The 23853-nt window shown below is 46.5% G+C and overlaps 1 long non-coding RNA gene across 1 annotated transcript in view; it reads left to right on the plus strand.

Moving 5' to 3' along the window:
* The first annotated feature begins 3736 nt into the window (after positions 1–3736).
* The window catches only part of LOC135058141 (uncharacterized), a 44560-nt gene continuing 24443 nt past the window's right edge, over positions 3737–23853 (plus strand). The window contains exons 1-2 of the long non-coding RNA XR_010244633.1: positions 3737–3860; positions 4658–4750. This is a non-coding gene — a long non-coding RNA (uncharacterized LOC135058141). The remainder of the gene's footprint in view (positions 3861–4657; positions 4751–23853) is intronic.

Raw genomic sequence — 23853 nt, forward strand, 5'->3', positions numbered from 1 at the left:
GATGCTCTCTCTCTCTCTCTCTCTCTCTATATATATATATATATATATATATATATATATATATATATATATAGATGCACTTGACTTCGTGTCTGTCTTCATTTATGCCGTGAGTGCCGCCGACGGGAATTGCTTTTATATATATATATATATATATATATATATATATATATATATATATATACTCACACACATATATATATATATATATATATAAAAAAGGAAAAAATATATATATATACATACATATATATATATATAAATACAGATTATATTTTTATTATTACGTTGGTGGCACAGTGGAAATATAATTAGTGGGGCAGTGGGGGAGCTGAAGGAGACACTGTGCGGCTCCTGTCAGCGGCTCAGCTATAATGGAGCCGTTGCCGGGGAGGGAGTCGCAGCCGTTGCCGGGGAGGAGGAGCAGTGTCACATTGTGGACATCTTTCATTGCAGCTCCGTACACACATGCCGTGATGAGCGATGTCACAAGTGACATTGCTCACATTGAGCTGTCTGCACCGCCGACAGCCAACCTACAATCAACGAGCGCGTGTGCGCGCATCGGTGATTGGTGGGCCACACACACTAGACGATGTGAACAATATATCGTTCACAATCGTCGTTATCGTTCAAATCTGCTGCAAATATCGTCTAGTGTGTATGGCCCTTTACGGCTGCCAGTAAATGTGAGAAGACCCTCATAGAGGAGCACCGGGATGGTAAATTGCGGCAGTACTACAAATGTATTGTTGTGATACGCAGTGATACATGATGGCAGTTTTAAATAATGGTAATTATCACCATGTGTTATTAAGTAGACCACTAAGTGTTTAATGGATGACCTGGTATTACGGCTCATCATAAGTATTAATACACTGTAATAGTGAAGGCAGAAAGCTAAGGAGGCAATCCGCTGTAGTGCTTCCCTACGACTGCAGCTTCCAGATGTATAAAAAGGTGATTATAGAAGATCCATTCCATTTGTAACACATCACAACATGGCCTAACATCAGTTCCTTGGACATGCAGACCCTAAACTGCATTAATTGGCATGTTACAGGCTGTGTTTGAAAAATGGCAGGAGCTGATTGGTTGGTACTTTGGGGCATATGTATTAAGCCTGGAGAAAGGATAAAGAAGTGATAAAGCAATGACAAGTGCAAGGTGATAACGCACCAGCTAATCAGCTCCTAACTGTCATTTTTCAAATCCATAATGATTGGCTGGTGCGTTATCACTTCATCAACCCTTCTCCAGGTTAATACATGTGCCCCTTTATCTCCAAGCTTTGATAAATCTATCCCTTTGTCTTGCCATTTTTGGTCTGGAGTTAAAAATAAAAAAAATGGAAATAAATCCTTGGCAACCACTGTTGTGTATTATTTATAAACACAATCCATATAATTTCATTGTTCTTGTTTCTTTAGTCAAGGCAGAGAAAGCTCTTGCTTTTATCATGCTTGTATAAACTCCAACAAACCTCACTCAACACAGTTACATACACAGCAGGAAGATATTTGCCCCAAATAAAATGCGTTTTTTTTCTCTCTCTGGATTAAAATGTTGTTTGATGATTAGGTTATTTTTTTTTTCTTTTAGTTACAGTAATTCGCAACTTCAAAACCCTAGGAAGTTAAATGACTGCAGTGCCCTCTACTGCCAATATAGTGAACTGCAGGAAAATTTATTTTCAGTGTAATTTGTTTATCCAGGTGGTCATAGAAAAGATTTTTCTGAGATAATTTCGGACTGCGTCCTAATAATAATATTATTATTATTATTATTAACAATAGGATTATTCATACCGAAGCCATCATCAGCTTTGCTGTGAAACAAACATAACTTAAATAAAGATTAAAAATTATTTGGTTGGTGGGTGGATCTTCTCCCTAAACATTAACCAGTCTTACAAAATACTTAAAAAATGTCACAGTTCTGGGAGTTTATTGGTTTACTCACAAAAAAAAAAAAACCTGCACACATTTTTGGCTGTTTTGCCATCGGATTTATAACACATTTTTCATATAATTATGCAGAAACTGTAGGATTTTCATACTGTAGGTTTACGCCAGACACAGATGATTTAATCCCCATTAAGACAATGGAGGTTTACCCGTAGGAGAGGGATCTTTCAATCCCTCTCCTGCAGCCTCTATCTGGTTCCTGAATTTGACACTGTGCGCATGAACACTTGGATTCCCCTGTGAAAGACTCCATTCTAATGGTAAAGTCACTTGGTTATCACTATTGCTGTAACTTCAAGTTAAATGTAGCACATAGCGTGGAGATCTTCATCCAAAATTAAAATATTTCTCGCAAGTCAGACTGTTAATAATTGTGGCAGTGCTGCAATTACTAATACCCAATCCCCCTAGTCATCTTCAAGCCTGCTGCCAAACTGATAAATAAACCCCCTGCTAGTAAAGCAACACGTTACATCTATAATAGAGGCAGTGGCGTGCGGTGAGGTCAGTGGCTGGTGAGGCACTACAGCCATAATGTCCACCGAATCTGCCGATGACCCCTACCGCCGCCGAGCCAATGCCCGCTACTGCCCTTGAGTCGATCCCCGCTGCCACCGCCACTGGCTTACAAACTTGGCCACCATAAACTGACCCATCCCTCCGCCACTAATTTGCATCTCACTCCGATGCCGCCAATGCCCGCTGCCTGCCTGCTCATCATACTTGTGATATACTGTGTTTGGTACTGGGAAGGGAGTGGGAGGAGGACATGAATGCAATTCTGTTGTCCAGGGCTACCATTAACTTAATGGAGAAGGGTCTGAATGGGTTAAAAAATGTAAAAAAAAAATGCGTGAGGTCCCCCCTCCTAAGTATAACCAGCCTCGGGCTCTTTGAGCCGGTCCTGGTTGTTTAAATACTGGGGAAAAATTGGACAGGGGTTCCCCATATTTAGACAACCAGCACCGGGCTCTTAGTCCGGTCCTGGTTCCAAAAATACGGGGGACAAGAGATGTAGGGGTCCCCCGTATTTTTAAAACCAGCACCGGGCTCCACTAGCCAGGGACATAATGCCACAGCCGGGGGACACATTTACGTAGGTACCTGCGGCCGTGGCATTACCCCCCCAACTAGTCACCACTGGCCGGGGTTCCCTGGAGGAGTGGGGACCCCTTAAATCAAGGGGTCCCCCCCCCTCCAGGCACCCAAGGGCCAGGGGTGAAGCCCAAGGCTGTCCCCAGCACCCCTGGGCGGTGGGTGCCAGGCTGATAATCATGAGTGTTAAAAAAAAGAATATTGTTTTTTGTTGTGGAACTACAAGGCCCAGAAAGCCTCCCCCGCTTGCTGGTACTTGGAGAACCTCAAGTACCAGCATTCGGGGAAATAAGGGACTCGCTGGTACTTGTAGTTCTACAACAACAAAATACCCAAATAAAAACACAACACACACACCGTGAAAGTAAAATGTTATTATAACACACTTACACGCTCACACATACTTACCTACATCCCACGCCGAGAATCACGTCCACTTGTCCAGTAGAATCCTATAGCGGACCTGTAAAAAATGAGAGATTACTTACCTACATCCCACGCCGAGAATCACGTCCACTTGTCCAGCAGAATCAGAATCCAATACGGGTACCTGTAACAGTGAATGAAAATAAGCAGTTACAGAGAGAGAGAGAGAACAGCCGCACAAAAGAGAGAGAGAGAGAGAGAGAGAGAGAACAGCCGCACAAGAGAGAGGCTCACTTGTCGCTCTGGCCCGTTGCTTAGTAACGGGACGCCTGGCAACAACAAGCAGTCTGAGCGGAGGCTGTACAGACGGGATATGGAGGCGGACGGCTGCAGAGACGGATGGGATCTGGAGGCGGCAGGCCCAGTGTAGAGGTGAGCACTGCGGGGACATTTTACACAAAACAAATAGAAAACTAACTCACCCCTCACTCCTGCTTCAGCCCCGACACTCCAACGCCGGTCACAGCTGCCGGGTCCCGCCGCCTCTTCCGCCTCCAGCGTCGCGTGGGTGATTGGGCAGCAGATCCAGCACTTGATCCGCTGCCCAATCACAGGTGCCTCGCTGACATGGGGGTGGTGTCCCTGTCAGCGAGGCACTTCTTTCAGTGCCGCTTTCCCTATCTATTTGAATGGGCTTATACAGCCCAGTGCTTGGCCCCGCCCCCCGCTCTGCCCCGTTCTCATTATCCACGGGAGGCACTGCTATCAGTGCCTCCCAAATGCATTTACATGCATCAAATTATTACAATTAAATAAAGAAGATACTTATGACACAGACTATGTGTCATAAGTATCTTCATTGTATGATTGTAATAATTAATCACAGGGGAGGCACTGCCTCCCCTGACTGCACGTCCCTGAATAGAGGCAGATGTTTTGGAAGTTAACTAGTAGCCTATAAGTTAACTAGGAACTAATGACATGTTGTTGAATGCACTACATATCCAGAATTCAGAAGGCACTGGCTTAATTGTCAGTTTTCTTATGTAAACTGGTTAAATGCCACAAGATACTGCCTCCATTGTATGTAAGTGACAGGTGCTCTTTCAACGGGAGAGGACCTTAAAAACAAAATGTCAATGTTTATTTTACAGTCAGCCTTTCTTTTCTGCCTTATATATTCTGCTGTACGCCAATACCCTGCTTCTACTTGTCTCCCTCTTATACAGAGGTCCTTGCTACACAGATGGCTGCATCGAGACACTGGCTCCCTTAAGTCCTTGTGAAAGCTCCGGCAGGGTTTAGCCCTGCACAACACAGGCGTAAGATCTGTATGCGTTAACGTATCTTTGCTAATAAGCCGATATGAGCTATATGTCAACTAAAATCTGACCTCACCGTGTAATTCAGTATAGCTGTGCCCACAAACGAGGGTCCCTCTTTACCTCCAACATACAATTTAATCGTTTCGCTCTTTATAGTGCTTACAAAGCAACGCCATGGGATGATTTCTAGAAACACGTGGTTGCAAAGGAGTTAATAGCATTCCATAGCAAAAAAAAGGGGCCACTACAAATCCTACAATTCAGAACCGCATGCTTGAGGTTATAGATTTGGCTTAGCCTGTGATTGGGATCTGTAATAAAGCCAGCAAAATCTCCTGAAGGGCACAAAGAGTTCAAACCGAGAGAGGCCCCGGCCCCCAACTCAAAGGATCAGTGTCTGCTGCTGGCTACTTTACATTTTCTCTAAAATAAACAGCCTGGTGGGAAAAATAAACTGTCTCCTAACACTAGAGAACGGTCACATTAACTAGCAGGGCATGTGTACTGTAGAACAAGGGGTTCAGTTTTCGGAGAGCTGCAAGGATATGTGGGAGGTGAGAAGAGGAGCCCAATACTACAAAGTTCATTTTAACTGTAGCCAAAATTGTGCCAAATACGATGTCACTGAAGGTCAGTGGCAAACGCAGGATTTGCATGGGGGGTTTCCAGAACTGGGTGGAGGCGGAGCCAATCACGGGGGTGGGGACTGAGGTGACCCAGTATATGCTGGGTCCGTAAAACTAGTGTGTGTGTGTATATATATATATATATATATATATATATATAATACACAAATATGGAAAGGAGGAACAGGCAAAAAGTGTATTCAACAACACATCTACAGGACCTGCCTTTTTAAAGACGCAGAGTGCAGCTTCCTCCTTTCCGTATTTGTAAGTATTTGTTTCAAGAGGGCACCGGTGCTTACTGTGGCCATCAGTGGGAGTGCCGATCCACACATATATATATATATATATATATATATATATATATACATACATATCTACACACACATATATATATATATATATATATACCGTATATACACATATATATGTGTGTATATATATATATATATATATATATATATATTAAACGCATACATATATATATATATATATATATATACATACAGTACACGTCTACTGTATACAGTATACACATGTGTATATATATCTCATATGTGTGTGTGTGTTTATATGTATGTATGTATATATATATACATACATGCATACATGTGTATATATGTATGCGCATGGATATGTATTTACTATAATTAAAATAAAGTAAACTTTTATTAAGCACTTACAAGTGCCACCAGGAAGACAGCAGGCTGCAGAGGACGCTAGACAGCCATTAATAATACTCATGCAGCTAAAAATAAAAATAAAATAAAAAATTATTTTTTTTTGCTGGAGGGGGGTTTCTGTGTGCTCGGAAACCCCCCCTGGGTGCGCCACTGAAGGTGGCCAGACTTGTCATTCCCAAGGTCTCCAAGGGGTGAAAGAACTAATAAAAGGTTGATTAGCACAGTTGGCATGGTAGTTAGTATTACTGTCTTAAAGCACTAAGTGCCATTTCTGCACAAGGCACTATCTGTGGGAGGCTGTACTCACCATCACGGCGGTCATGTGACCAACACCAGAATCCAATACCACTAAGGAGACCGGCACCAGATCATAGACAGCCAACATCCCCGAAGGTGAGTATCGGGGTTCAGGGTTATGGCCAGGGGGTGGGTGGGGGTGGCTTAGAGATAAGCACTAGTGTGGGTAGGTTGAGGTACTGGTGGGGTAGTTAGCCATAGCCACAAACATCTAGGGTTAACCCCAGCCACCACCTCCCGGAGGGTTATCCATAGCACCACCCCCAAGGATTAGGGTAGGGTAAAAATACTTACCCAGCCTGCTGTCAGTATCTTCACTGCCAGGATGCTACTGTTGGTCATGTAACCGTCGGCATCCCGGACATCGGTATTTCGTCTGTATTCCTCTGTTGGGAGTTTGTATGTTCTCCCTGTATTTGTGTGGGTTCCTCCGGTTTCCTTAACCACTTAACTGACTATTTATTTCGCCAAAAACCGCTCCGAAATTGTTGCTTTTTTTAATGAGTGAATTAGGTGAAGAACATGAATTTAACCCTATCCCAAATGATTTTAGTTAAAAAAAATATATATCTTTTTATGATTTCAAAAAATAATAATAATATTTTTTCAAACATCAATCGGGAACATCGTGACCATCGGAGCGTTCATTTTGAAAGCCGGGAGAGCCTGCAGGTATACAGGGGGGTCTGCTGGGGGTGGCTTGGGAGGGTTCATTTACACTCCCCAGCGGCTGCCATTGTCTGCAGCTGGTGGAGGAAGGGGGGGGAAGGGGGGGGATTCTCCCGTGCTGACCGATCAGCAGTGATCGGCAGCACAGCAATCAGTGGGGGAGAGTGCAGGGAGGCAGAGGGACCTTCCGGTCCCTCTGACGGCAGCAGCGGAGGGAAGTTTCTCTTCCCTGCCGCTGCTAACACTCTCTATCTGACTGGTCGCATCCTGTGCGACCAGGTCAGATAGAGCACTTGCAGACATGGTCACATCTGGTGAGACCATGCCAAGCAAGTGGTTAAACACTCTAAAAACATACTGGTAGGTTACTTGGCTTCTGATGAAAAATTAATCCTAGTGTGTGTGTCCATGTGATAGGGAAGACAGATTGTAAGCTCCTATGTAGCAGGGACTGATGTTAATGACTGGAATATTATCTGCAAATAGATGTGTGCGTGCTATATAAATAACTATTAATGAATACACATGTTTCATAGACACCCATCATTACAGAGACAGTCTCTTTCCTTACCTATCAAACGCATGCCTGTAAAAAGGGTTCAGGGCTGGTGGAATTATTAGTACTTGGCTAGTGCAATGCAGTGACATCAATACTGGAAAAGAGTGATATCATTGTGGCAATGAGCCATTCCTTACTCCACTAACCCAATGCACTAATGAAAACAAAAAGGCAGCAAGATAAATAAATTAATATGGAAAAAAGGTAAAAATATGTATGTGGAAGAAAAAAAAACACAAAAACGCAGATCATGGCTGAAAAGTGGTTAAAAACAAAACAATGACTTTACCTCAGTCTCTGGCACAGACAGCATGCACGAATGGCAAGTCAGTAGCATACCACACATTGAGAAACTGTAAATGTTCAGTATATATTAATGAGGCAATTATTTCTTTCTGGAAGAAGCAGATATGAAAAAAAAAAATGGATGTGTCATGTCTGGCATAAAACTCCTAAATCAAATCTGAATTAATGGAAACTTCTGTAATCGTTTAAGAGAAGGTTGTATTTTTTCAGGACCTGTATATCAGCCTTGACATTTAAACAGTGACACTGCCATAGGGAGTAGACGTACACTGTGCTACTGAGGTGTTGCAGACTCTGCGAGCTCCATAGAACTAGGTGAGTAGTTTACGCCATCACCCCTCTCCCCAGACAATTTGTCATACAAGTGGGACTGAGTGAGTGAGATCAGAGACAACACAACTGTGCATTTAGCTGGAACCAGACTGCGTGGCCATTGAACAAGTCGATAAAAATAAAGTGAATTACTGCTTTTTATAGGCGAGCTAGAGATGAAAAGGAGCAAAATAATATACAAAAAAATAACACGCCTATACCGTAACAAAATCCTATTTCTATTATATGGGCAAGATTTGAAGGAGTTTATTGTTACTTATTTGCTGACTGTTTAATAATATAATTTCATACGGTCTGTCCAGTCTCCTTAATTTATGCACAGCGCAAGGAATATGGGACAGACCTAGCTCCACAGGCCTCAGCCAGCTACGACGGGAGTGGGGGCAGAATGGATCGGGTCGGGCTTGACAAGCAGCAATTAGAGCATGGCCATCGAGAGCTGAGAAGGGCCCGAGTACAGCGCACCAAAAAGTTTTTAAAGCAACTCAGGGCAGTTCTGGCAAAGCGGACAGTCTCCCTCCCCAGTCTTGTGTCCAGCGAGAAAATTAGCACCCGCTCCCCCTCCCCCCCCCCCCGGCTCTTGTAAATAGAAATATTTAATCAATGCTTAGTAAATGAGGTGTATGTATTACGTTTCCGGATGTGCAGTGCATAGGTAAAGTAGACACAATATTTCTCTAACGTCCTAGTGGATGCTGGGGACTCCGTAAGGACCATGGGGAATAGACGGGCTCCGCAGTAGACATGGGCACTTTAAGAAAGAATTTAGATTCTGGTGTGCTCTGGCTCCTCCCTCTATGTCCCTCCTCCAGACCTCAGTTTGAATCTGTGCCCGGACGAGCTGGGTGCTGTTCAGTGAGCTCTCCTGAGCTTGCTGTAAGAAAGTATTTTGTTAGGTTTTTTATTTTCAGGGAGCTCTGCTGGCAACAGACTCCCTGCATCGTGGGACTGAGGGGAGAGAAGCAGCCCTACTCTCTGAAGATAGGTCCTGCTTCTTAGGCTACTGGACACCATTAGCTCCAGAGGGATCGTACACAGGATCTCACCCTCGTCGTCCGATCCCAGAGCCGCGCCGCCGTCCCCCTCGCAGAGCCGGAAGACAGAAGCCGGGTGAGCATAAGAAGCAAGACGACTTCGAAATCGGCGGCAGAAGACTCCTGTCTTCACTGAGGTAGCGCACAGCACTGCAGCTGTGCGCCATTGCTCCCACACACACCTCACATACTCCGGTCACTGTAAGGGTGCAGGGCGCAGGGGGGGGGGGGGGCGCCCTGGGCAGCAATTGGGACTTCTTTGGCAAAAGTTAGCATATATACAGTTGGGCACTGTATATATGTATGAGCCCCCGCCAAGTAAATTTATATTTAAGCGGGACAGAAGCCCGCCGTCGAGGGGGCGGGGCTTCTTCCTCAGCACTCACCAGCGCCATGTTTTTCTCCACAGCACCGCTGAGAGGAAGCTCCCCAGCCTCTCCCCAGCAGAGAAGAGGGTAAAAAGAGAGGGGGGGGGGCACATAATTAGGCGCAAAAATCAATATAAACAGCAGCTACTGGATTAACATTAAGTTACTGTGTTATTCCTGGGTTAATAGCGCTGGGGTGTGTGCTGGCATACTCTCTCTCTGTCTCTCCAAAGGGCCTTATGGGGGAATTGTCTTCAGATGAGCATTCCCTGAGTGTGTGGTGTGTCGGTACGTGTGTGTCGACATGTCTGAGGTAAAAGGCTCCCCTAAGGAGGAGATGGAGCAAATGTGTGTGTGAGGGTGTCTCCGTCGACAACGCCGACACCTGTTTGGATATGTGTAATTAAGTGCTAAGGTGAATTTATTGCACAAAAGATTAGAGAACAGACAGGGAATCTACCCATGTCTGTCCCTATGTCGCAGAGACCTTCAGAGTCTCGCAATGATCACTATCCAAAATAATAGACACTGATATCGACACGGAGTCTGACTCCAGTGTCGACTACGATAATGCAAAGTTACAGCCAAAATGGCAGAAAAGTATTCAATATATGATTATTGTAATTTAAGATGATTTGCATATCAATGATGACTCATCTGTCCCTGACACAAGGGTACACATGTTTAAGGGGAAGAAAGCCGAGGTAAATTTCCCTCCTCCCAGGATGAAAAAGAGCGGGAATCTCCAGGCAACAGACTGCAGTTTCCCACAAAGAATTCTCAGGGAGTATCCTTTCCCTACTAGGGCCAGGATACGATGGGAATCTTCCCCTAGGGTGTCACGTTTGCCCAAAAGGTAGCCCTGACTTAACAGCTATCCTCAGGGATCCTGCAGATAACGTGCACATTCTGGTACACTACTCAGACCGGCGATGGTGTCGGCATGGGTTTATAGCGCTGTGGCAGCGTGCACAGGTACCTTATCAGCAGAAATTGAGACCCTAGTATGTATATATATATACATTCTTCTGGGACTATATATATATATATATATATATATATATATATATATATATATAGAGATATATATATATTAAAGATGCTGTCTTTAGAGACATGCCCAAAGAGACATTAGTCTACTGGGTTCTAGAGTCAATGCTATGTCGATTTCTGCTTGACGTGTCCTGTAGAATATGCAATGGACAGGTGATGCCGACTTAAGAGGCATATGGAAGGCTGAGGATTGTGTGGAGAAGGTATCTCGGACCTGGTCTCCACAGCTATAGCTGGTAATTCTGATATTTTGCCTTATATTCCTGCACAGCCTAGGAAAGCACGACATTATCAAATGCAGCTTTTCGAACACAAAGAAACAAGAAAGTCCGAGGTGCGTCCTTTCTTGCCAGAGGCAAGGAAAGAAGCTGCACAACACAGCTAGTTCCCAGGAACAGAAGTCCTCCCCAGCCTCTACAAAATCCACCGCATGTCGCTGGGGCTCCACAGGCGGAGCTAGGCCCGGTGGGGGCACGTCTTCGTAAGTTCAGCCACAAGTGGGTTCACTCCCTGTTGGATCCCTGGGCAATAGATATTGTGTCTCACGGATACATGCTGGACTTTGAGGAGATGCCCCCTCACCGACGGCCCTGCCGGCTTCCCCCCACGTGAGGGAAATAGTGTTAACTGCAATTCACAAATTGTATCTTCAACAGGTGGTGGTCAAGGCTCCCCCCCTTCAACAAGGAGGGGGTCATTATTCGACCATGTTGTAGTCCCGAAACCGGACGGTTCGGTCAGACCCATATTGAATTTAAAATCCCTGAACATATACCTGAAAAGGTTCAAGTTCAAGATGGAATCGCTAAGAGCGGTCATCGCAAGCCTGAAAGGGGGAGATTTTATGGGGTCTCTGGACATAAAGGAGGCATACCTTCATGTCCCCATTTATCCACCTCATCAGGCGTACCTCAGATTTGCGGTACAGGATTGTCATTACCAATCTCAGACGTTGCCGTTTGGTCTCTCCACGGCCCCGAGAATATTCACCAAGGTAATGGCGGAAATGATGGTGCTCCTGCGGAAGCAAGGTCTCACAATTATCCCGTACTTGTACGATCTCCTCATAAAAGCGAGATCAAGAGAGCAGTTGCTGAACAGCGTATCACTTTCTCTGGAAGTGTAACAGCAACACGGCTGGATTCTATATATTCCAAAGTCGCAGTTGGTTCCTACGGCTCATCTGCCTTTCCTAGGCATGATCCTAGACACAGACCAGAAAAGGGTTTATCTCCCAAAAGAGAGAGCTCAGGAGCTCATTACACTGGTCAGGAATCTATTAAAACCAAAACAGGTGTCAGTGCATCACTGCACTCGAGTCCTGGGAAGGATGGTGGCATCATATGAGGCCATTCCCTTCGGCAGGTTCCATGCGAGGACCTTTAAATGGGATCTACTGGACAATTGGTCCGGATCACATCTTCAGATGCATCGGTTAATCACCCTATCCCCCAGGGCCAGGGTGTCTCTCCTGTGGTGGCTACAGAGTGCACACCTTCTGGAGGGCCGCAGATTCGGCATTCAGGACTGGGTCCTGGTGACCAAAGATGCAAGCCTCCAAGGGTGGGGGGCAGTCACACAGGGAAGAAATTTCCAAGGTCTGTGGTCAAGTCAGGAGACTTGCCTTCACATCAACATCCTGGAACTAAGGGCCATATACAACGCCCTATGTCAAGCGGAGTCCCTGCTTCGCGACCAACCGGTTCTGATTCAGTCAGACAACATCACAGCAGTGGCTCATGTAAACTGCCAAGGCGGCACAAGGAGCAGGGTGGCGATGGTAGAAGCCACCAGAATTCTTCGCTGGGCGGAGAATCACGTAAGCGCACTGTCAGCAGTGTTCATTCTGGGAGTGGACAACTGGGAAGCAGACTTCCTCAGCAGACACGACCTCCACCCGGGAGAGGGGGGACTTCATCAAGAAGTCTTCACGCAGTTTGCAAGTCGGTGGGAACTGCCACAGGTAGACATGATGGCATCCCGCCTCAACAAAAAGCTACAGAAGTATTGCGCCAGGTCAAGAGACCCTCAGGCGATAGCTGTGGGTGTTCCAGTCGGTCTATGTATTTCCTCCTCTTCCTCTCATACCCAAGGTGCTCAGAATCATAAGAAAAAGAGGAGTGAGAACAATACTCATTGTTCCGGATTGGCCAAGAAGGACTTGGTATCCAGATCTGCAAGAAATGCTCACAGAGGACCCGTGGCCTCTGCCTGTAAGACAGGACTTGCAACAGGGGCTCTGTCTGTTCCAAGACTTACCGCGGCTGGGTTTGACGGCATGGCGGTTGAACGCCGGATCCTAGCAGAAAAAGGTATTTCGGTTAAAGGTTATCCCTACGCTGATAAAGACTAGGAAGGAAGTAACAGCAAAACATTGTCACCGTATATGGCGAAGATATGTTTCTTGGTGTGAGGCCAGGGATGCTCCTACGGAAGAATTCCATCTGGGCCGTTTCCTTCACTTCCTACAAACGGGAGTTACTTGGGGCCTAAAATTGGGTTCCATTAAGGTCCAGATTTCGGCCCTATCCATTTTCTTTAAAAAAGAACTGGCTTCTCTGCCTGAAGTTCATACGTTTGTAAAGGGAGTGCTGCATATTCAGCCCCCTTTTGTGCCTCCAGTGGCACCTTGGGATCTTAACGTGGTGTTGAGTTTCCTGAAATCACACTGGTGTGAACCACTCAAAACGGTGGAATTAAAATATCTCACGTGGAAGGTGGTCATACTACTAGCCTTGGCTTCGGCTAGGCGTGTGTCAGAATTGGCGGCTTTGTCACATAAAAGCTCCTATCTGGTTTTCCATGCGGATAGAGCAGAATTGCGGACCCGCCCACAATTTCTGCTGAAAGTGGTTTCATCCTTTCATATAAACCAACCTATTGTGGTGCTGGTGGCTACTACTGACTTGGAGGATTCCGAGTTACTTGATGTGGTCAGGGCTTTGAAGGTTTATTTAGCCAGAACTGCTAGGGTCAGGAAAACAGAGTCTTTGTTTATCCTGTATGCTTCCAACAAGCTTGGTGCTCCTGCTTCAAAGCAGACTATTGCTCGCTGGATCTGTAATACGATTCAGCAGGCTCATTCTGCGGCTGGATTGCCGCTGCCAAAATCAGTTAAGGCCCATTCCACTAGGAAGTTGGGCTCTTCTTGGGCGGCTGCCCGAGGGGTCTCGGCATTACAGCTACTTGGTCAGGTTCAAACACCTTTGCAAAGTTCTACAAGTTTGATACCCTGGCTGAGGAGGACCTTGTGTTTGCTCATTCGGTGCTGCAGTCATCCGCACTCTCCCGCCCGTTTGGGAGCTTTGGTATAATCCCCATGGTCCTTACGGAGTCCCCAGCATCCACTAGGACGTTAGAGAAAATAAGATTTTACTTACCGGTAAATCTATTTCTCGTAGTCCGTAGTGGATGCTGGGCGCCCGTCCCAAGTGCGGACTTCTTCTGCAATGCTTGTATATAGTTATTGCCTAAAAAAGGGTTATGTTATACAGGTTGAGTATCCCATATCCAAATATTCCGAAATACGGAATATTCCGAAATACGGACTTTTTTGAGTGAGAGTGAGATAGTGAAACCTTTGTTTTTTGATGGCTCAATGTACGCAAACTTTGTTTAATACACAAAGTTATTAAAAATATTGTATTAAATGACCTTCAGGCTGTGTGTATAAGGTGTACATGAAACATAAATGAATTGTGTAAATGTAGACACACTTTTTTTAATGCACAAAGTTATAAAAAATATTGGCTAAAATTACCTTCAGGCTGTGTGTATAAGGTATATATGTAACATAAATGCATTCTGTGCTTAGATTTAGGTCCTATCACCATGATATCTCATTATGGTATGCAATTATTCCAAAATACGGAAAAATCCCATATCCAAAATACCTCTGGTGCCAAGCATTTTGGATAAGGGAGACTCAACCTGTAGTTGCATCAGGGTTGATCTGATGCTCTGTTGTTGTTCATACTGTTAACTGGGTAAAGTTATCACAAGTTATACGGTGTGATTGGTGTGACTGGTACGAGTCTTGCCCTGGATTCCCAAAATCCTTTCCTTGTACTGTCAGCTCTTCCGGCACAGTTTCTCTAACTGAGGTCTGGAGGAGGGACATAGAGGGAGGAGCCAGAGCACACCAGAATCTAAATTCTTTGTTAAAGTGCCCATGTCTCCTGCGGAGCCCGTCTATTCCCCATGGTCCTTACGGAGTCCCCAGCATCCACTACGGACTACGAGAAATAGATTTACCGGTAAGTAAAATCTTATTTTCTGGTTGTAAACTGTAATCTCTAACTAAAGTTCTTGTGAAGTGTCAAGACCCAGAGACGTATATAAGCAGCACTGCACACCGAAGACGTCAGCATGTTCACTTCCTTCACAAACTCATTATGGAGCTCAGCTGAGGCCACTGGAGAGCCATAATCTTCTACCACTACAACAGTGGTCTGCAACAGCAGGAGGGTTTTGTTCAACTGGGAGCTGCTTTTGGGGAGGAAGCATCATCCTGAATCACAGTGTTTGAATGGTTTTACAGAATTTAGTTGCGGGAGCTGGTCCCTGGAAGACTAGCGGGCAGATGTATTAAGCCTTGAGAAGTGATGAAGCAGTGATAAGTGGAAGGTGATAACGCACCAGACAGTCATTATGGGTTTGAAAAATTACAGGAGCTGATTGGCTGGTGATTTATCACCTTCCACTAATCACTTCTTTATCACTTCTCCTGGTTTAATACATCTGCCCCTAGGAGTGATGCGAGCAACCTGTGTCTGTCATCACAGAGGACAACATTGCTGTGGTGCGTTCCACAGTAAAATTGGGTGCCAGGGTGACCATGGCCCAGTTAAAGAAAGAGATAGGCATCTTATTTGGATTCATTCGCATAATTTTGGAGCGGCGATAATTTAAAAGGCAAAAGCAGGTTGGGTACATCTATGTTGGTGACCTGTGCAGTGCCTACAATTCTTAGCGTAGCTGGGCTCCAGCTGCCAGGTAGAACAGTGCTAGGCAGCTGCTGTGGAACTACACATCTCAGTATGCACTGCCACAGTTTTAATATTCCATAACAGCAAAACTGTGGCACAGCATGCTCGGATTTGTAGTTCCACAGCAGCTAGAGTGCAAGAAGTTGGCTAACCCTGTGATAAATGAAAGGAAAAAACATTTAAACAGGGAAGTGGGCATAGGGAGGTATTCAATTAGTGACTTTTTTTTTTTTGACTAGTAAAAAAACTGCACTTTTCGTCCGTTTTTAGGTCGACTTTACATTGGTTGAAAAATCTGCACAGGCAAAAACGCGAATTTGCCGCCAATCCACGTTTTGTCGAATTTGCGGGTGTTTGACAGTTTTTGGGTCTGTTTTTCGCTCATGCTGATTCGACAAAAAACAAACAAAAAACAACGAAAGGGCATGGGTGACTGTCGGAAAATTCGGCACTAATTGAATATACCCCATAGAGTGCAGTCAGAACTATACCCTTATCTTCTTCCAGGTACCATGCTCTGCAGCAACACGCAGCACAGCCCCCGTCTCTGCCAGCTCCTCTCCCTACTCAGCAGCACCTGGCTTTATTGCTTGCTTGAATGCTGTGGCTGCAAGACAACTGTTAAGTTAGGGTAGAGGGGCGATGGTTATAATTATGTTGGTAACAGTGAAAGTTTTCAAAGAAGGCTGTAGCCCCCCCTCAATAACATTCTCCACCCCAAAAACTGCCTGGCAGTGGCTTCCCATTGGAAGCACTTTCTGATAATCACACGTAGTGCCAGGGGGAGGAGTTTACATCACAGCAGAAAGCAGTGCCAATGGGAAGCCACTCCCGTTATTACAGCAGCCCTTCCGGTCTTCAAGGTGCTGTAGCCGATGCACTCCCTAGAAGCCAACTTATTGATTTGTGTGCATGTGCAGAAAAGCAATCCCACTCAAGTGCACATTTGCAGACCTCCCAGCCACACAACATAGCTGCTGCTGTTGGCAGATAATATTAAGAATAAGGGGGTAAGGGTGTTAATGTTTTATTTGGGTTAATTATGATGAAGGATTTTTTTTTAGAAGACTGAGGAAGGTACAGTATTTAGGAGGTTAATGCACATGAATGGAATTATTTGATGACAATGGTGCTAATTAATAATGGGGATTATAAGGGTGAGTAGTAAAAAAAGGAGATTTATGGTAAGAACTTGCCGTTGTTAAATCTCTTTCTGCGAGGTACACTGGGTTCCACAGGGATAACATTGGGTGTAGAGTAGGATCTTGATCCGAGGCACCAACAGGCTAAAGCTTTGACTGTTCCCAAGATGCTCAGCGCCGCCTCCTCTATAACCCCGCCTCCGTGCACAGGAGCTCAGTTTAGTTAACCAGTCCAATGCAGTAGCAGGCAAAAGAGACGACAACCGTTAGTAGCCACGTATGCCACATTCTCATGACAGGAGAAGGTATCAGCGGCTAATGCCATACAAACCCAAAGAAGCTAAGTGCGTCAGGGTGGGCGCCCTGTGGAACCCAGTGTACCTCGCAGAAAGAGATTTAACAACGGTAAGTTCTTACCATAAATCTCGTTTTCTGCAGCGGGGTACACTGGTTTCCACAGGGATAACATCAGGGATGTCCTAAAGCAGTACCTCATGGGAGGGGACGCACTGTAGTGGGCATAATAACCCAGCGTCCAAAGGAAGCATCCTGGGAGGCGGAAGTATCGAAGGCATAGAACCTTATGAACGTGTTCACTGAGGACCACGTAGCCGCCTTGCACAATTGTTCAAGGTTCGCACCACGGCGGGCCACCCAAGAAGGTTCCGATGGACCAAGCAGAATGGTCTTTGATGGTAGCAGGAGCTGGAAGGCCAGCCTGTATATAAGCATGTGCAATCACCATTCTAATCCATCTGGCCAGGGTCTGCTTATTCGCAGTTCAGCCACGTTTGTGAAAACCAAAAAGGACAAAGAAAGAATCAGACTTCCGAATGGAAGCTGTCCTCTTCACATAGAGATGGAGAGCCCGTACCACATCCATAGACCGCTCTTTGGATGAAATTTCAGGAGAGATAAAGGCCGGAACCACAATCTCTTGGTTAAGGTGGAAAGAACACACCACCTTAGGTAGATAACCAGGGCGTGTCCGAAGAATCGCCCGATCACAGCGAAAAATCAGAAAGGGAGACCGACAGGATAAGACACCCACAGGATAAGACACCCAAATCTGAAACCCGTCTAGCAGAGGCAATAGCCAGCAAAAATAAAACCTTAAGAGTAAGCTACTTAAGGTCCACAGATTCAAGAGGTTCAAACGGAGACTCTTGCAAGGCCTCCAGAACCACCGACAAATCCCAAGGAGCCACAGGCGGGACATAGGGAGGTTGCATCCGCAAAACACCCTGAGTGAATGTATGAACATCAAGCAGAGTAGCAATTTTTCTCTGAAACCAAACCGACAAGGCAGAAATATGAACCTTGAGGGAGGCCAGACGAAGACCCAAGTACAGGCCCTGTTGCAGGAAGGCCAAAAGTTTGGCCGTACTAAACTTGTTAGCGTCATGATTGTTAGCTGCGCACCAAGAAAAGTAAGAATTCCAGACCCTATGATAATTCCGAGCAGAAGCCGGTTTCCGGGCCTTCAACATGGTTTGAATAACCGCCTCAGAAAATCCTTTGGCCCTCAGAACTGAAGCTTCAAGAGGCACGCCGTCAAAGCCAGCCGGGCCAAATCCTGGTATACACAAGGGCCCTGAACGAGGAGGTCTGGGCGTTGCGGAAGTAGAAAAGGGGACGCTCTATCGAGAGACCCTGCAGGTCTGAGAACCAATGCAGTCTGGGCCATGCTGGAGCGATGAGAAGTAGTATTCCTCCTTTTTGCTTGAACTTTCTTATCACCCTGGGCAGAAGTGACACCGGAGGGAACACGTATGGCAGCTGAAAGTTCCATGGAATTGCCAGTGCGTCCACGAACGCTGCTTGAGGATCCCTTCTCTTTGTTCTGAAGACTGGAACCTTGTGATTGTGTCAAGACGCCATCAGGTCTATGTCTGGTAGGCCCCACTTGTCCACTAGGAGTTGAAATACTTCTGGATGGAGGCTCCACTCTCCGGCGTGTACGGCCTGACGACTGAGAAAGTCCGCTTCCCAGTTTAGGACCCCCGAAATGAACACAGCCGATATGGCTGGCAGACACTTCCCTCATTACCATGTGGCTGCAAGTGACGCCTTGATGATTTATGTACGCAACCGTGGTGGCGTTGTCCGACTGTACCTGAACAGGCCTGTTCTGTATCAGTTGCTGGGACAGGTTCAGAGCATTGAACACCGCCCGCAATTCCAGAATGTTTATTGGGAGGAGAGACTCCTCCTTGGTCCACCGACTCTGAAGGGAGTGTGGCTCCAACACCGTGCCCCAACCCTTCAGACTGGCATCCGTCGTCAGAAGTACCCAGCTGGAGATCCAGAAGGGACGACCCCTGCTCAATTGTTGGTCCTGGAGCCACCAGCTCAGTGACCGACGAACCTCCAAGAACAACGAGATCATGCGAGACCTGATCCGGTGATGCAGGTCATCCCACTTTGCAAGAATCAATCTCTGAAAAGGTGGGAATTAAATTGAGCGTACTCCACCATGTCGAAAGCAGACACCATGAGACCTTGTACTTGCATCGCCGACACTTGTGGGCGAGAGAGGAAGCATTGAATTCTGTTCTGAAGGTTCAGGACCTTCTCCTGAGACAAGAACAACCGCTGGTTGTGAGTGTCCAACAACGCCCCCAGGTGCACCATGCTCTGAGCAAGGACCAGGGAAGATTTCTTCCAGATGATGAGCCACCCGTGGGCTGTCAGAAACTGGACTGTCAGATCCTGATGACGGAGGAGAATTTCTGTGGAATTTGCCAGGATCAGCATGTCGTCCAGATACTGTAGGATCCTGACACCCTGATGAGGGAGTAAAACCGTCATTACCGCCATAACCTTCGTGAAGACTCGCGGAGCCGTGGTCAAACCCAAAGGTAAAGCCCAATAGCAAACCACAGGTACTGCTGATGCGATTTGGCAATCGGAATATGGAGGTAAGCATCCTGTATGTCCAGGGAGACCATACTGTTCCCAGGCTCCAAAGCCAGAACAATAGAGCGAAGAGTTTCCATACGAAACTTGGAGACTCTCACAAATTTGTTCAAGGACTTGAGTTTGATAATGGGCCATTCGGTTTCGAGACTAGGAACAGCGGTTAATAGTACCCCTTGCCTCTCTGAGCCAGAAGCACCTGTACTACCACTCCGGTGTCCAGGAGGGATTGTACCACCAAATGAAGAGTTTTTGCCTTCACCTGATCTGAAGGGATGTCCGTCAGGCAAAATCGATGAGGGGGGCGATTATTTAAGGATATGGCGTATCCGTGAGTGACGACTTCCCGTACCTAGGCGTCGGAAGTGGTCTTCAACCGTTCCTGGGTAAACCTTAGAAGTCGGCCTCCCACCTTGGGATCCCCCATGAGGAGGCCCGTCCCGTCATGCAGTAGGCTTGTCTGTTTTGGAAGCAGGCTGACAGGCAGCCCAGGCACGTTTAGGTTTGGGCTTACTGGTTTTGGAAGTGCGAGCCTGTTTCAGGTACGCCTGACCCTTTGCTTTACCTGGAGGACGAAAGGATCGAAAGGAAGTAGTCTTAACCTTCGGGACCGAAGGAGCAGTACTAGGAAGACATGCCGTCTTAGCAGAAGCTAACTCAGCCACAATCTTGTTGAGATCCTCACCAAAAAGAACGTCTCCCTTAAAAGGGAGCACTTCCAGGGTTTTTTTAAGAATCCAGATCCACAGACCAGGACTGTAACCAGAGAATCCGACGAGCCAAAATGGACATAGTAGAAGCCTTGGCCGCCAGAATACCGGCATCAGAAGCTGCCTCTTTAATGTAATGAGATGCTGTGACAATATACGAGAGACATTGTCTAGCATTATCAGAAAAATTGGACGGCAGCTCTGCCTCCACCTCCTGAGTGTTATGTTCTGCTTACTTGGAACCCAGGAGATTGGGTGGCACCAGGAGAGCTCCAAGTACCGTGAAGTTGCAACTGGACTGAGATAAGCAATACCTTACAAAAATCCTTGACTCCGTTATCCTTCCCAGTGGTCGATTAATGCCTGCAAGACTACGGTTTCTTGTGCCCACGGCAGTAGCGTTTGAATGGGCGAATCAGGTCCGCCCAGACTCCGATGACCCCCGGTCTTAATGGGTGACAAGGCGTTAACTGAGAGGGAGGGAACAAGGGGAAAAACTAACTAAGACAGACACGACGAGAAGACTACAGAAAATAAACAACCAGTCTATGTGCGGCGCGGCCACCAAGAAAAACAGAAAACCAAAGTAATGCTGCCCAAGTGCTGAATACGAACCCGTCGTAGTACGGCAAGGAAAACAGTTGCAGAAACCTCCGCAGAAAAAACACAATGACTAGAGAACAAGGAGAATGCGGCTTCAGCCGTAAGGTGCGACAAAGCTGCTACTCACAACACCGGGAAAGGTACATGCAGGAAGCAACTAGGATCCCAGGGCTCAGGATTTGAGATCACTCGGCTGGAAGGCAGGACTTAATCCCCAGGACAAGACTCAGGAAAACAGGACACAGGATGCTGGAACATACAGGCTGTAAGCAGGAACACTCCAGAGGCAGGTACAGGCTCCACAGGAAGCTGCCGACAGGGACCAGGAACAAGCCTGCAGGAAGCTAACCAAGAACTGGACCATACAGGTACAACAACATACTTCTATCACGGGTGCTGGACTGCAGGGCTAGCTGGGTAATAAGGGAAGCACGTCCCAATTACAAGGTAATGGGCAAAATACTGGCAGGTGAGGCTACACAGACAAGAGCCAGACTGCAGTACACAGACTCACCACATAATGACCAAATTATCTGACAGGTGAGGCTTAACACATAGAAAACAGGCTGCAGTTACACAGACTCACCACAGGCGGCCAACAAGAGTCTTCTAAACCAGTACAAGAGAAATCTTGGCATGCAAACAGAAATATAACATAAAATCCATGAACAGAAAGTAAAACAGGAATGAACCACTGCTTGTGGTTCATAACACTGAGTCCACGCTTCAATAGCTTCTGCAGCCCAAGTAGCTGCAATAGTGGGTCGATGCACAGCTCCCGCGAGGGTGTAAATAGATTTTAAGCAACCCTCCACACGCTTATCCGGCGGTTCTTTCAGAGAGGTGATGGTAGTTACAGGCAGAGCAGAGGACACCACCAGCCGCGCCACTTGCCAATCCACTGGCGGTGGCGTTTCCCAATTCTTACTTAGCTCCGCAGCGAGGGGATAGCGAGCCAGCATCTTCTTGTGAGGTGTAAATTTCTTTCCTGGATTTTCCCAGGATTCCTGACGTATGTCAACTAAATGGTCAGAATGAGGTAAAACCTGTTTAATAACCTCCTGACGTTTAAATCTATCTGGTTTCTTAGAGGTAACAACAAGTTCTGGATCATCATCAATTTGAAGGGTCAGCCTGACAACCTCCAATAGATCAGGACTATCCACATGTGAAACAGATACCCCATCAGAAGCATCTGGATCAGTGTCTGAGGGGTCAATATATACGCCATCTTCATCAGACAAAGTGTCTGGAATATGGGTGGATAGTGAGGAAGTAATGGCCCGCTTAGAGGACTCCTTGGTCTTAGGCGGGTGAGGGTTAGGTTTTTGTTTGTTCAATGAGTGATTCAATTGCTGTAACTGAGTGGACAGAAGATCTGCCCATGGCGGATTAACCGCAGGGACAATATGTGGCTGTATCGGCATGTGAGGTCCCATAGGGGGCGTAAGTCTAGTTACCAGTGTAGTTAGTAGAGTAGAGAAAGTAGCCCAAGGCGGGTTATTATGGACCCCATTGCTACGGCCCCACTGGGGGGTAGTGCACCCGCAGAACCTGAACCCTCTGCTATGATTTCCTCTAATGTGTCTGCAGTGTCACCACCACGCATTGTGGGAACAGCCGCAGATCTGTCGCCCCTTGAAGCTGACATATCTGAAAGCGTGAATACGGGCAACACAGTACAATATCAGCAGTATAATACCTTACCAAGAACCCCTGTACAGTGTGACATCACAAACAGAGGATTCAAGAGGTATACAGTGACTGAAAAAAATACACACTAAGTATATCCTGTGAAGCACCTATATTAAATAATAACCCTGACGCACTTAGCCCCCCCCCCTGCAGGGTACAGAATATAGGGATAGCAATCTGAGTGAGATACACGGAGTAGAAATCACGCAGCAGCTATATGCACACACATAGTCACATGTACAATGCAGAAATTATGACAAGCAATAAAACTGCACTGGACTAGCAATACTAAGTAAAGCTATACAGATAAATAGATATATCAATGCACAGTAAAGACTGGATGTATATCACAGGGTACTTGTACTACATAGCCCTGAATCAATGCACCTTTTCATAACTAACACTGCCAAAAGACATGTATAATACTCAAGTGTCCTGTAAAATGCACAGCGCTGATATGCAGGAGGCTTTACAGAGAAGGCTTTGCCCAAACAGTCCCAGGATCAGCTCAGCATGTGAAGATGGCGCCCAAACGCTGACAGGGAGTGAGGGAGAGAGATGCAGCTCCAGGGTGGGAACATTTACTCTAAATGGCACCCTGGGGCTGAGGGAGGGGCTACAGGTCAGAGCCTTATCCCCTTGCTGGACTTCACCACTGGGTACTGTGGGCCATATGGGTGTAGTATGGCTGACCGGCGGTCTCCTGAGAGAGGCGAGTGCAGCAAGCCCCTTGCGGGCTCGCTGCGCTCGCCACGCTGCGGGCTCGGTGGCGACCTACGGTCGCCACGGGTTCTATTCCCACTCTATGGGTGTCGTGGACACCCACGAGTGGAAATAGTCCCTGTTGGTCGGCATGCCGACCATCGGGATAGTGGGTGTCGGGAAGCTGCAGGAGGTCATGTGACCGTCGGTCTCCCGACCGTCGGTCACATGAATACCACCCGGCCATATGCAAACAGTTTTTAATAAAACCAACCTGTGCCCCTGCCCTGGTGGTCTAGTGGGATCCCTGTACTGCCAGTGTCTACGCCAGCGCGCACGGCCCGCTTCCCAACAGTCGTGCCGGATCGCGATTTCCAGAGGGTCCCTCTTACCTTCTCCCTGAGTGCGGCCAT

The sequence above is a fragment of the Pseudophryne corroboree genome, chromosome 3 (genome assembly GCF_028390025.1).
Source record: "Pseudophryne corroboree isolate aPseCor3 chromosome 3, aPseCor3.hap2, whole genome shotgun sequence".
Taxonomy (NCBI): domain Eukaryota; kingdom Metazoa; phylum Chordata; class Amphibia; order Anura; family Myobatrachidae; genus Pseudophryne; species Pseudophryne corroboree.